General features: G+C 38.1%; 1 non-coding gene across 1 annotated transcript; it reads left to right on the forward strand.

The window, feature by feature from the left end:
- Positions 1–253: 253 nt before the first annotated feature.
- On the forward strand, positions 254–325 carry TRNAQ-UUG (transfer RNA glutamine (anticodon UUG)). Its single transcript has one exon. It is a non-coding gene; the product is annotated as a tRNA-Gln (tRNA).
- The last annotated feature ends 14,016 nt before the right edge of the window (positions 326–14,341 follow it).

Below are 14,341 nucleotides of genomic sequence, written 5' to 3' on the forward strand. Positions count from 1 at the left end.
GAATGTTACAATGGCGTTACTGTGGTTTTTGTAGTAACAGATCCAGGGAAACGTTCAACTGATGACCTGGCCTTGGTAAGAAGATAAAGGGTCGATTAGGTGGACGATCACATTCACTGAACACATAAGTGTGTTTGCACTAAATTACCATTAATAAACTAATTAATTTTTTTGTTTATTTAATTATACGGCTTGAAGGATAAGAAATTTAAATACTTATGATCAGTTGGTTTGTTTTACGTGCACCCACATCGGTTCCATGGTGTAATGGTTAGCACTCTGGACTTTGAATCCAGCGATCCGAGTTCAAATCTCGGTGGAACCTATGTTTTTTGCCACTTTTTGAGATAAGAGAGATATGATGAACTACGCCGTTTATATAAATCTCAACCAGCTTGGCACCTTCCTCTTTAACACTCCAACTATTCAATATTTCCACTGTGAAAAGTATGGCATACCCTTTCTCATTCCATTTTTCTTGTAGCCTTACATATTTTCCCGATGTAGATTTAATTATTTTCCACCCCCTCGACACACCATTATTCAAAATAAATTCCGCATTTGGCACACACGCGGCCCCACGCTAAACTATAGCCATAGATTTGCTACCCTTAAAATATCACAATTTCAAGTACTAGTAGGGAGGCAAACCCTACACTGCTTCGATGCAGAATTAATAAGAAATTCTTCAATCAGTAGCTGACATATAGTACCTGAACGTTTACTACATATGAAATATAAAATTTACTGTAGCAAAAGTTGTGTAGCCACTTAAAGGGGCGTCCGTGATATTTAAAAAACGGCGAACATAGGCCTCCTTACTAACGACAAACATCTCCAAAAGAACGGCAGCTTGTTCCGGCTTCGGTTGACCCCGGAGGCCTCCGCTTGATCCGGAGGGGCAAATCGTCCCCCTCAATCATAACGCACCCTCTAATATTCTCTGACGGCCTTGATAATGCAACAACGCCCCCCCTTCTGCTCTGCATAAGTAGCTATGGGGACGCTGCACCGGATACTGAACATCTACGGATTTTGGTGTGAATTATTGACAAGCTTGGGGATCTTTTAAGTAGTCTTTGATCTTGGATGTTATGGAAATTGGGTATTGTCCGGATTGTAGAAGAACGGCTGCTTCTGTTTTGTGGGATTTCCCGGCGATCGATAAGCCGAAAAGATTGTTGTTTAAACCAATTAATACATGCCAAAGCGGTTGAGGCCCCCTTGGTTCTTTTTTGGAAAAAATTTGCATTACATTTGGATTCCGCGTTAAAATGGGCTTCAGCATTGTCACGGTTTGATGCGAAATTCGAAACGTTCGAAAATACGAAAGTAGGAGGATTTTTTCCAATTTTGCGGCGTATTCTAAACGAGCATTAAATTGCGCATGTTTGCCTCAATTGAAGCGATCCTGTTTTTCTCACGATTTAGAAAATAAAAACGGCGGATTTTCGAATTGCCGCGAATTTCTAACATTCTCTATATATTTTTATTCAAGAATTAATCCCCAAGACATTTTTGTAAGTTATCTGAGGGCGTATGCATTTTTGACGTATCTCGTTCTTGTTCCTAAACGCTAAGGCAGGATTCACAGACGGGACCCACGATATGTGTCCAAAAGTGCGAAAATGGACAGAATAGGCCATTGGAAAAACCACAGTTACCATTACTTTTCGATATAAGCGCGACGTTATATCTCTAAACATGTTCTAGATCGTTACTCCCCCGTTTGTCTTTATCTTATTATCTAAATATCCAGGAGTCTAAGGTCTGACTATGCCCGATTTGTCTGCTACACGGTGTTCCCTAATTTTTTTTTGTAAAAAGATGCAAGGAGGGTCTGATATTTTTGTAAATAATGCCTTTTTGGTCACAGCACTGAATCGGATGAAATAATACTAAACTTCAACAAAAGAAACGAAATTACTGAAGCTTTCTAATAGATGAGATAAGACGTTCTTCCTCGTTTAAGAGGCTCGACTTATGCACGGTTCGAATTATTTCCTTAAAATTTGGAGAACTGGTGAAAGGTGTAAAATTTCATTTAGTTTGACAAAATTATTTTTTGTTTATATTTTGAAAGTGTCCGCATCTGCTTCAGCGTTGGACCTTTTGTTTGAAACAGTAGTTGATTTTACGGCTTTTAAAAACCAAAAGCTAGCCGCCACCTTTCACCCTCTTTTATTGGGCGAAAATTATTGAGAAAGCATGGTATAAAGTGCGGCTATCTGGAGACTTTTTTTTCCAGTTTATAATGGAGAAATATCCTTCGGTCAAATTTTATGCCCGATGGTCTAATTTGCGGCATTTTGGCTACCTGCGTGTTATAAAACCAACGACTCCAGTTTATTGGGTGAAAGTGGACTAAACAACAATTTGGGGGTTATATTATAAAGAGGCTCATAAATTTAAAATATGTCTTCGAATAATTTTAAGCAAAGGTGCCCTCAATTTGTCGTGCAAATTAGTGGTGTCTGTTAGCGTTGTGCAATGTGCTACATGCTTACAATGCGATCACTTGAAACGCACAAATCCTCGAATTTTGTCGTGTAACGGCCGTACAAGGCTTAAGCGAAAATTTCTTAAGCGAAAATTCCTTAAGCAAAAATGAGTCGTTCTAAGTAAACTTGCCCATGTACATGCAGTAGTGATCAAAATTATAGCAAATTTTTAAAATTCCAAATAATTTAGACCTAACGGCCGAAATTCACAACAGGTTTTGAAAATATGATTCTACAATGACTGTTGATGATAGAAGTATATAACAATAAAAAAATAACAATTCGTATACAAAAATAATAAAATATATTCGTTTCGGCCTGGACAAAAATATAGCAACTTTTCCAAAATAATCATAAAGAGTAATAAAACTTGAACAAATTACAAAAGAATTGTTCAATAATTAACATTTTGAATAATGCCCTCGCTGCTGAATAACTTCTGCACATCTGCGTGGCATTGAATGTATTAAATTGTTGATGTAACTGTTATCAATACTCTTCCAGGCTTCTTGAAGTGCCTGAAATAAATCCTGCATATTGGAATCTGTATTATTCCGAATTTTATTATCCACATATTCCCACAAATTTCTCTATGGGATCGAGATCGGGAGATTGCGACGGCCAAGCAAGAACTTCTATCCTTTCCTCTCTAAACCATTCTGAAACAAGTTTCGTTTTATGTTCGGGGTCATTATCTCGTTGGAAAATGCTTCTTAGTGGCATGGTTTCTTCACGATATGGTTGTAAGTGATTCCTGAGGATATCTCGGTACATGAACTGATCCACGCGACCTTCTATTTTGTGAAACGGACCCATACCAGAACCAGAGAAAAAACCCCAAACCATAATCGAACCTCCTCCATGTTTTACGGTTGGTAAAACAAACTTTTTTTGCAACCTTGCGCCTTTGGGTCGTCTGACGTATGATGGGCCATCACTCTTAAATAAGTTAAATTTGGACTCATCGCTGAAAACTACCAATTTCCACTGTTCAGATGTCCAGTGTTGGCAATTCTGCGCGAACAGAAGTCGAGCTTTCACGTTCTTCTTAGACAGCAATGGTTTTTTTGCTGGTCGCCTACCAAATAATCCATTTTCCACTAATCTTCTTATGGTCTTGGAACTGACATGAGCCACGCCCGTTTCCTCGAAATGTGATTTTATACGAGTGGATGATAGAAATGGATTGTTTGGACACTTTCGAATTATCCATTTATCAGTTCTTTTTGTAGTTTTCCTTGTGCGTCCTGAATTTTTTACAGCTGCTTCACTTCCTGTTTGTCTGAATTTGTGAATAATTCGAGATACAATTGAGTTATTCACACCCAAACTCTTTACAATTTGACTTTGCCGTTCGCTGCTTTTACACCGCTCAATGATTATTGTCCTGATCTCTAATGAGATCATTTTACCTCGACCCATAATGAAAATCGTCGATTTAATTTAGAATAAAAAACGTCTTTAAACACACAAGTCTGTAAATCAAGTGAATTTTTTAAATTCCAACAGTTGCTATATTTTTGTCCGGTATAGAGGAAATATGTTTTGATAGTTTCTTATAGGAATCGTTGATACTTCATTTAGATGCATTTTAAACATCAACGGTTGTGGAAGATAAATAATATAAAAACGCATGTTGGGTTTAGCCGAAAAGACAAATTTTATTTAAAATTTTTAAAAGTTGCTATAATTACGGCCACTACTGTATATTTGCTTTGGTGCTACAGACCGCTAATGATACAGAGTAAAATGTGTATTGCTATTACCCCTGTATAAATGACTGTTTAATTTTCTGTCTGTTACCGCCTGGCTTCATTTTAAAATTTTTTTGTTTCTTGTTGAATTTTCGCCAGACATACAGTTTCTCTACGAAAAAATTATCTGCGACACTTTCCAAATCCTCATTGTTGTTTAGTCGGAACGGAAACGTGGAAAAAGCTTGCATTCTAAATAATTACTAATTTAGATTAATTCTTAACAATAAATTTTCAAAATATCGGCCGTTTTCTTGAATACATAAACATCCAAGTTCGTTTCAAAAAATTAATCTGTGCTCTGGGCATCGTGACAGGCCTTTTTACATCGTTTTCACAGCAATGATGAGTTGCAGGGCGTCATAAATATTTTCTTTTGCAGGGACGCTGCATGTCCCGCGAAAATTTCACAGGAAACAAAGAAGTTTCAAAACTAAGTCAGCCAGTGGCTGAGAAAAAATTAAAGTCATTCGCATAGGGGGTGACAAAAATACGAGCTTTTGCTTACGAATCACGCGCCATTAGCGGCCGTAGCAGCAAAACCATGGATAGTGCATGGAAGTGGATGAACACTGGATAGTACGTGGAGAAATTGATCCAAAACGGCTCATTTTCGCTTAAGGAATTTTTGTTCAGGAGTGGTGCAATTATTTCGGGGACGTCCTGTATAATGAGGTTACAGTAAATAAATTTGTAGTCAACGTCGGCATTCAGACCGGGTTATTGTTAGGGGTCGTGGCTTAAAAATTTAGAAGTGTACAAATTAGCCGTAAAAAATACGAACCCTTAGTATACGTTTTTCTCCTATGTTCGCCAATTTTGCAGATTTATGGTTGCAGTTTGTTGGAGGTCCTTGTGGGCTTCCTGTACGTGATCCTTCTACAGGACAACAAAGCCTTCACACGCCGTAGAATGCAATACTTCAAAAGAGCAGAAAAATGGATATAGCGTTTCATCAATCTTATCAAAATTCCCAATCGTTCCTCCGCTACGTTCCCAATCAAAATGTGAACGTAGCGGAGGATAGAACAATGATGATCATGTAAAAGAAAATTGGAAAGATCGGATGGATCAAGTAACGACGGGGATGATAATTGAAATTTGGGAATTTCGTGGAGTTAAATTTTTATCTATGGTTCAATAAATGCTGAACACGGCGTCTGTAAATATGAGTTATTTCATCGAAGGTTTAATAGTTTTGACATTTCAATAACTTCGGGAATCGAATTCAATTGATCCTAAATAACTCTAACAGGTGTTTGGAAAGTGATGAAATTTCACCTGAACCGACATAATTGGCTGCAAATACACTGATTTTCACGTTTACATCGTGGCAGTCAACTGGAAGTACCTCACAAATGCTCGAAGAGCGGGATCAGAACTTCGTACCGAAATATCCCAAGAGGCCCCTTGGACCTGATGGTCGCTTCGCATGACTACCGCCAGAACCGAAAGGTCACTATCGAACTTCCACTTACAGCTACAATCCCAAGTCTATGAAAACAATTAGTTGATGATGAACTGACAAGTAATTCAGAACTTTCAGAAACAGCTTTTTGAGAGATGTCCTGCATTGGCATCGTGCTAAAGCCAATAAAACCCACGCAATGTTTTTATTTTTAACTAAAAGCAGCATTTTAGATTTCCCATACTATTGTGGAATGAACTTGTGCATTCAAAAAAGTTTGAGTAATAAATCACGGTCAAAATATATTGCCGCATATCAATAGAAAGGACAGCCATAAACCCAGAAATATGCAACCGTCCCAAAATTGCAAAACATACAAAAGCAGCATGTAATAAAGATGACTGTTCTTCAGAACCCTTTCGCAAACTTGTAAATCTCCGGCACAGCCCTATCGGCCCTAACAATGACTGTAACAATATAAATGGATTTCAAATCCTTTCTAAAATGGAGCATGAAAGTGTGCCTTCCTTTGAAGCTGTCGGTTATTGAAAAGTTGCACCAAACAGATCTATGCAAATCGGGTTGTACAGACCGTGAGGGTGACCGTGACAAACGGTTTAAGGGTTAATAAGGTTGTACTTCCTAATGATGTTCGAAAGTGCTCTTTTAAATTAGATGGGGATGAGTAATGGGACTTATTGGGAAGGGACATGACAGGAGTAACTGAAAAGGCCACACATGGGAAGATGTCCCACTCACACATGTCCAATATCCTGATAAAATGTTTATATGCCTTTTGTTGTCATTCCAAGACTGTTTTTGTGTTTAGTCTATTTCGGTATGATAGTTGCCTTTTTCCTCCAGCATTATCATGGTATTGTGTTCATACGTTTTTTATACTTTGCTAAACGCTGTTGAAGTTTTTTTGGGCCAAATTTTTAGTGAGTTAAAAAAGCACTACGCCTTTTTTGTCCCACAGCAAATATCAATAAAATAATGGTGGGCAGTTGTAAAATAATAAAACAGACGGCTTTTAAACCTTTTTTCGAATTTAGGGTTGAAGGAGTTAATAGCGTCAGACTACCCTTTGGTGAATTGCTCGTTGTAAAAAATAGAGTCGTTTTTTAATAAAAGGGTGCAGAAAATCAGGTAGATGAACGGTTATTTTCGGAGGGAAGAAAGGACCGCAATTTAGGATATCCATCTTGACAATTCTTATTTTTATTAAAAATAATTTTTAAATATTTTTGGAGCCTTTTTTTGGGGCTAACATCTGACAGGATTGGAAAATGACGTAATTAATGCCTCAGTTGTGCTCGAAACAGGCAGATCGGTATTGACTTAATGTCATTTATTAGTTTCATTGCGCTCACTCTAATGTAAAAATTGTAAAAGAGCTTCGTTCCAGAATTGTCGGGAAAATACCCAACATCTTCACCCACTAATAAACTTTTTTTTATGTTGCCAACATAAACCCTTATTAGTCACCCTTAAGGGCAGTGTTTACATTAGTCAACTGCATAATCATTCCACACTCTTCCCACGCTCATAACTCTTTTCACCCATCATTTTTCTCACACCTTCATGACACCGTATGATAAGCAATTCTTAGTCCTCAGCACTAATAATTCACATTAATTGGTACGACTATGAGGTGGTAAAAATATAAATGGATATCATGAGGTTCACATTCAGTGGGAAAAATTGAGATTTGAATCAGTCTCATAGAATCTCTCATACAAAACGCAACATTTCCCCTATTCTCTTTTAACTCCTACAGTCTTAGTAGGATCCCTATACTGCGCTCAATTCACATCTCGGTCGCGCTGTTCAAGGAAAAACTCCTAATCGCAAATGTTTCTTAACATTCAGTGATCGCTTGTGTTTTTCTAGTTTTGCTCTAATTTTACAATTTGTTATGACATTCGTCACTTGTAAAGTAACATTAAAAATTTATTGATACAAATACAAGTGTGTTGTTACCAAGTGTGTTTTGTTCTGCATCGGTTCAGCGCCAAATAAGCTCTGGTCCTTTGAACAAAATAAAAAGCTACGCAAAACAGATACAGTCCCCCTTGGCACTGTCAACCAACTGTGCCCCCCTTGTGTCTGGGGTGAGACAGCAAAGAATACCACAAACTTGCCCCGTTCAAGAATAAAACAAGTTTATTGTTAAATCAGTACGACTATGTTTTTTCCTAGTTACAAAATACATTTTTATTTGTGTACCCCAAAGGAAGAGGTCACCCGAAGAAGATGCAACAACTGAAGACAGGACAAAATTCACGAATCTAATCAATTTCCTAACTTGGTCGAGTAAAGAACAAAGGTCGACAGAAGCATTTAATAACATGACGAAACTATGACTGTATCAAATAATTTCAGAGCGCACATTTCCTTAACAGATTGTGCATAAACACTAAAAATTATGCATTGATGCTTCTGCTTACATAGAACCTAGAAGTAGAGGAACTTAAAAAATTTGCAATAATTGAAAATGGAGCGCCTACGCCAATGATTTTCAAGCGAGTATTCTCCCAGCGTTCGTGCATACATTTGCATCTTGGCTAAGTAGCGAGTGAGGACAAGGGCGTAGTGTGGGCGCCGCAGATGACTTCGCATAAAATACCATAAATAGAAGAATGAAAACTTAAAGGCAAAACTGCGTCTATCCAAAATGAGACAATGCGCAAAAGAAGTTGGAAGAAAAGGGGAGAGGGGGTTATTTTGCGAAAGTACTGTGTGTAACAGTGAAATTTTAAATGTCGTTAGGGGACCGCACCCAAAAACACCATCTTGGAGAGCATTTGACTGACTCACATGATGCTGCATACGAAGTATAAATAAGACTTATTATTAATATCTTCAACTATATAAAATGCCAAGGCACGCCCCTGTTTTTAAGGTGACCCAGTTTCTCCTAATCCAACACAACCTGTGTTCTTAAAAATGCAATAAAGTGGACTGTACCGATCTTATTTGCCAGAACCGAATGACAATGCTCTTACTGGGTCTTCGGCTATTTAGCCCCCAAACCAAATTTATCACCCCGCACGCTTCGGGTGTGACTCTCTCTAGACTAGCTCCGTCTCATGTCTTCAGTCGGCTTGGATAAGGACAGATATTGATCGTGTCACTTCAGGGAAGACTGAAAATTCACAAGGTCGTTATAAACCGAGGTTGAGAACACATTAGCCAAAAGTTACAGTTTCCGCCTATAAAATTAGGTAGAATAGTTGTACCTTAAAACCTCTCTTATCTTTTGTACCATTGTGTCTGTTGGTCCTTCAAAATTGAACTTTTACAGCCACGCTTTCAATATGAAGTAGAAAAAGTAAACATTTTTGTTAAAGCCTGAGGGCGGTATTTCAGTGACTAAAAAGCGACAGAAAAGAATTTCGTAACTCCAAAATAAACACTAGGAAGAGGTGAATTAAGCAAAGGCTATGAATGTAAGCCCACTCAACCCTTACTTAGTGAATAATGGCCAGCAGTGCACTATTTTCGAACGCTTTTATCTCATATTCTATTTACGTAAATCCACGTAAATACCTATAATGCTCGATCCGTGATCTTTGTCGCTCCGGGCCCTAAAAAGGATTAAAAGTAAGCTCCTACGAAAATATTTTACTTATTTATTGAAGTCACAAAAGCACCAAATTGGATTAACCCTTTTAGGGTCAGTGATAACCCCGGCTTAGACGGTAAAAGTAGAGAGTGTGTAGCAATTTTGAAAGAAAATGTGTTTGGCCCCATTTCAAGTACTGTCGTATTACGCCACATTGGTGCCCCACTAGTAACCGAACGAATTCACTAAATAAGACAAAATTCGATCAGGATCGGCATGTTGTCGAACCTACAGGTGCGGAAAAGTGTCGGTTTGTGCACTAGTTGCGTAACAGCCAGCTATGTACTCTCGTGAGAAACCCACCATTTTGTGAAACAGACTCACTTCGCTCGTTTGGCAAAGAGACGTGAGAATGTTCCCAACGTGTTCCACACGAGATTTTTTTATAATTCCGACTTCGACTCGCTCATACACCGTGAGAATATGCCGTTCAACTTTTCTCAGCTAGTTCCGAAAAGTAAAACGTTTTCGCAACTGGCGATGGAACTTTTCATCACCGCGGTTTTGGAAAGGTTTCGAAAAGTGGCCTCTAAATATCAAAATCAGAAAAAACCATTCCCTTACGATTATTATGACGTTCGCAGCGTTCATCCCCTCTCACCGTTGCTGCAAGAGACAACGTTTCGAAAAACCTACATTGAACAGAGAAAACGTGATAATGCTTAAAATGCCCAGTTAGCCAGAGCTGGAGTTGAAATGGGGCCAAAAGCAAATACAAGCAAAATGTATAAAAATCGATTCATTACACAAGAGCAAGCCGCCAATATTTGCAGGGGTTTGATTGACCAGGTAGCCTAACTTGATTAGCGATTAGGGCGATTGTGACGCGCACTCAAAGGCCTAATTAGCAGAGTTGTTGGGAGTGGATTGGGGACATTGTAGCCTGCTGGACAGGCCGGAGTACATTGCCGGACGTACAAGGCGCAAACTAGGCTGAGCCGTTAGGCGAAGGTTCAAAATTTTTCTTGCATCTCTAAAGGTAATACCGTTCCTTCTCTCTGGCGTTCACTCTTTATCCAGGATCATTTCAGGGATAGCCACTGATAACGAGTGAAGTGAGCTATTTCCCTCGTCCGAGGTGAGGTGGCGCCCCTTCTTAAATTATTTTATTGAGAGTATCTACGGATAGTCAGTGTCCAGCTAACCCACAACACAAACTTTTTCCAGCATAATAGGCCTGAGCAATCTACGCTGGGGTTTTGCCACTGACTGACTTCTGGCAAACCTCGTTATCCAGAGAGAGACAGCGCTATTTCACGCGAGGCAAACATTTTTTGATTGGAATACAAAATCACGTGTCAAGGTTCACTGGGTTAATTTAACTATTCGGTCTATATGGAGGGCCGCTTTTGAAATCGCTGCTTCAAAACAGGGCACAGAGTTTTGCATTAAATATTAGCCTCCGCCGATCGAATTTTATACGGCCATTATGTGATTAGCTCATATCCATTTATTACGTAAGGGTCGCCTGAAAGTCCATAGTGAGCCAGCTCAATGGAATTCACCGGGAACATCTTAATCACTGGCACAAAAGTGTTCAAAAACGTCAAGAAATACATAAATTTCGTGCACTCGGTTTGAATCTCATTCAATCGAGGTGTTACACACGTAAAAGGCGGCAACGCCTTTAAGGCCGAAATCGCCAAACAGAAATTTCACGTCTTTATTGAAAAAGAGGCCAGTGTTCCCACCTGAATTGTTGACGTGTCATTTCCAAAATAAATATTTGGGGATTCTCGATAATAAATCTCATTACAACTGCGGTTGAATCGGTTCTTGGCTTCTTGGCTTTCATTCATCCCATTCAAAACTGCGCTCAAAAGATTTTTTTCACAAAAGTCTGGGCATTTCTTTATATCGGGTTTTTGATTTTAATGTTTCCTGTCAATTTTGATTTCTGCAATTTATCAAATGGTTGGGCACTGCAAGAGCATTTACACAGTGGCACATTCATCATATGCACATTGGGCAAGCGAAAAATTGCATACGGGATGATCGCAGTGCTTTACAACGCTTCAGTAGGCGATTGCTGAAAGTATTTTGAGACAGAAGGTCTCATCAAACGGCTGTTCCGAAAATACGGGGTGTCCCAATTTTATTTGTCCGCACAGTGTTGCCATTGATTATCGTTGTTTGAATTAAATCGCATGTCAGCGTTTTCCTATTATTCGTTTAGTTTCTAAAACAAGAACGTAATGGAAAAAAATTAAAGGTCCTTTTTCTTCAGGGCTGAACCAGGAATTCAAAAAGGAGAATCTCAAGACCAAGTAAATTTTTCTATATGTTTTTGCGTAAAGAAGTCCACCCATTAATGAAGCTATCATTTGGTTGAGATGACATTTTCAACATTGCAAATGGAGAGTTTTTGCATACGACTACTGGTCATTTTTTTTATGTTACGTCACTGACTGCTGCTTTCTCGAAACGTTCGTTTCTGTTTTAAATCGAAAATTCTCGAATCTTAAATTTGACTTTTCGTCTACCTCCCGTCGTACCCCTCGCATTTTCAAACTGGTCCACTCGGTTAAAATCGATAGCACCGAAAAAGAGTACCTGAAACGGAGAGCAGCAGAACAAGATGCGAAACTCGAGCCGATTGCTCCATAGTTATTTCTCAAAAATTTTATCCGAAAGGAAGTAGAGCTGCAGCCTCGAATTTCTCAACGATTCTTACGACTTTAGTTGGTGATTGAGAGCTCGTTCCTATTAGCTCATTGAGCCATTTCGCCTTCATTCTTCGGCATTAAATAGATTTTACAGAAATCGAAACTTCGACGAAATACATTAATCTTCGAGGGCCATTAAAAGAATAATATCTGTCCACACGTCCTAAATATTTGCAGAACGCTCTTCTCCCTGTCCCTTCTTATTCTCCAAGTATCGTTACCTCTCCGTGATATATGATCGGTCCGTTTTTATTATAATTCCAGCTTTTATACTTATTCATTCATACTTGGATGATTTCATAACACCCTCGGCCAGTGTGGCATGTATTTCACCGGATTTTTACCAATATAAGAATGGTCCAAGAAGCGTGGATGGTTTTTCACTTTTTTCTTGAATAAACCTAAAAGAGCAGATGTTCAGCGACACTAAAATTTAATAGAATTTGTTCCTCTACGTGTCAGCCTGTTACGAAATTTCATGATGTAATCTCATCTTGTAAACACGACTCACTTTGAGACACTCGAGATAAAGTGTCGGACACATTGTTAATCAAATCATTTTGCCGGTGTTAAAGGGTTAAGCAGGAAAACACTGGCTTTTAAAGGGGTTCTATAAATAAGTGTTCGCAGGCTTTTGATTATCTTGTTGCATTTAATTTTTGGCACACTGGGTATGGGGTCATTTATCATTTTTGCGCCACACAGGACTCGGAAACACGTACAGATCATTTATTTTTTAACAAAGCCACCCTCTCGTTATCGCAGCAGACCTATTGATGATATCACAATCTGCGCCCCCTTTTCCCATAGGAGTAGCTGTGTTTAATCGCTGGCCATGTGCATTAACATTATCGATCCTATTTTTTGCATTAGAGTTGATTTTTTCTTCGAGTGGTTTAATATTCACCACTACGGGTGCGAATGCACGATCCGAACTTTGGAACTTCATTATATACTCACAGCATTTGCGAATATGAAAATGGAAATCCCGAATTGAATAAAGTTTTCACCACTTCGATAAATTGGCCCTTTTCCTTTGAGTTCTCAACGGAGGCACTCTCGAGGAAACCGTAAATAAAAATATAATTTTTGTATTTGCATTTAAGTCACGTGACTCACAGTTAAAACTGATTTTTATTCAGTCCAGAGTGTGAGGTGATCGAATAGTTGAGCAAAAAAAAAAATATATTTGCTCACAGTGGACACCAACTAATTATTCATAAAATGCTTCGGGTAATGCAGGAGCAGTCACGCTACACAACGTAATAGTTTGTGGGATGTTTGTGCGCAGTATTTTGGTAATTGTTTATTGTAATAACAACACATTGAAAACGATAAATTTTACACAATAAACGAATGATTCAAACATTCATAAAATAATAAGTTAATTAATTGTTCTTTACTCAGCAATTAGTTACGCGGAACCTAGAGGGAACTTAATTTATAGCGTTTTGGGTCAAAATATATATTGTTCAACCATAATAACACGACTTTCAGATTTTGCACTCGTTCTAGGCTTTGCCCCTTAATCCCTTTTGTCACAGGGATAAAGACTCATACATCATTGATGAGGTTATATACATAAAGGGCGAACAATTCCGCATAAATTCGTTACAAATTTAAGGAAATATTTTTCATAAAAATACTGGAACACGTCAAATATCGTTTTTTTTTGTGCTTTTTTTGAAGTGACAAACTTGTATACAGAGCTACCCACGTAATACATAAATATAGTTTTTCATTTTTTTCTCATGGAACCTCACGTTTACCATGACGTTTTTGAGTTTTTTCAGAAATTCCCATATGTAACCCACCGGTGTCAAAGTTCAACAACTGTTGAAATATTTGAAATTGGCAATTAGAATGGCCTGCTAAATCACCCGACCTCATACTATGGACTTTTTTTGTGGGATTGTCTCAAACATGGGGTGTATTTAAATAAATTCAACACTGAAAAAGCGTTAAAAAATAACATTACTCAAGAAGCCCAACAAACACCGCCTAAAACGGTAAAAAAATTCTTGAGGAGTTCAAATGGCTGCTTACTTCGTGTCAGGTTAATTTAGGTTAGGGTTAGGCCAGCGGGGCACAGTTGGAACATTTACTATAATACATTAGATTGTAGTAGTTTATATTGTTATTTTTTAAGTATTAATAGTTTTAACATTATTTCTACTTGAATTTTTTTTTTAAATAGTTGAATTTAGACATGCGTATGTTGTATGAAATATGTTCAGAATTTCTGAAAGAACTAAAAAGCGTCATAATATACAGGGGGCTCCATAAGAAAAAATATAAAAATACATTTATCTAGTACATGACTAACACTATATTGAGTTTTTTGACGTAACAGACAATATTTGACGTTTCAGTATTTACATAAA

The sequence above is a fragment of the Euwallacea fornicatus genome, chromosome 28, assembly GCF_040115645.1.
Source record: "Euwallacea fornicatus isolate EFF26 chromosome 28, ASM4011564v1, whole genome shotgun sequence".
NCBI classification, from domain to species: domain Eukaryota; kingdom Metazoa; phylum Arthropoda; class Insecta; order Coleoptera; family Curculionidae; genus Euwallacea; species Euwallacea fornicatus.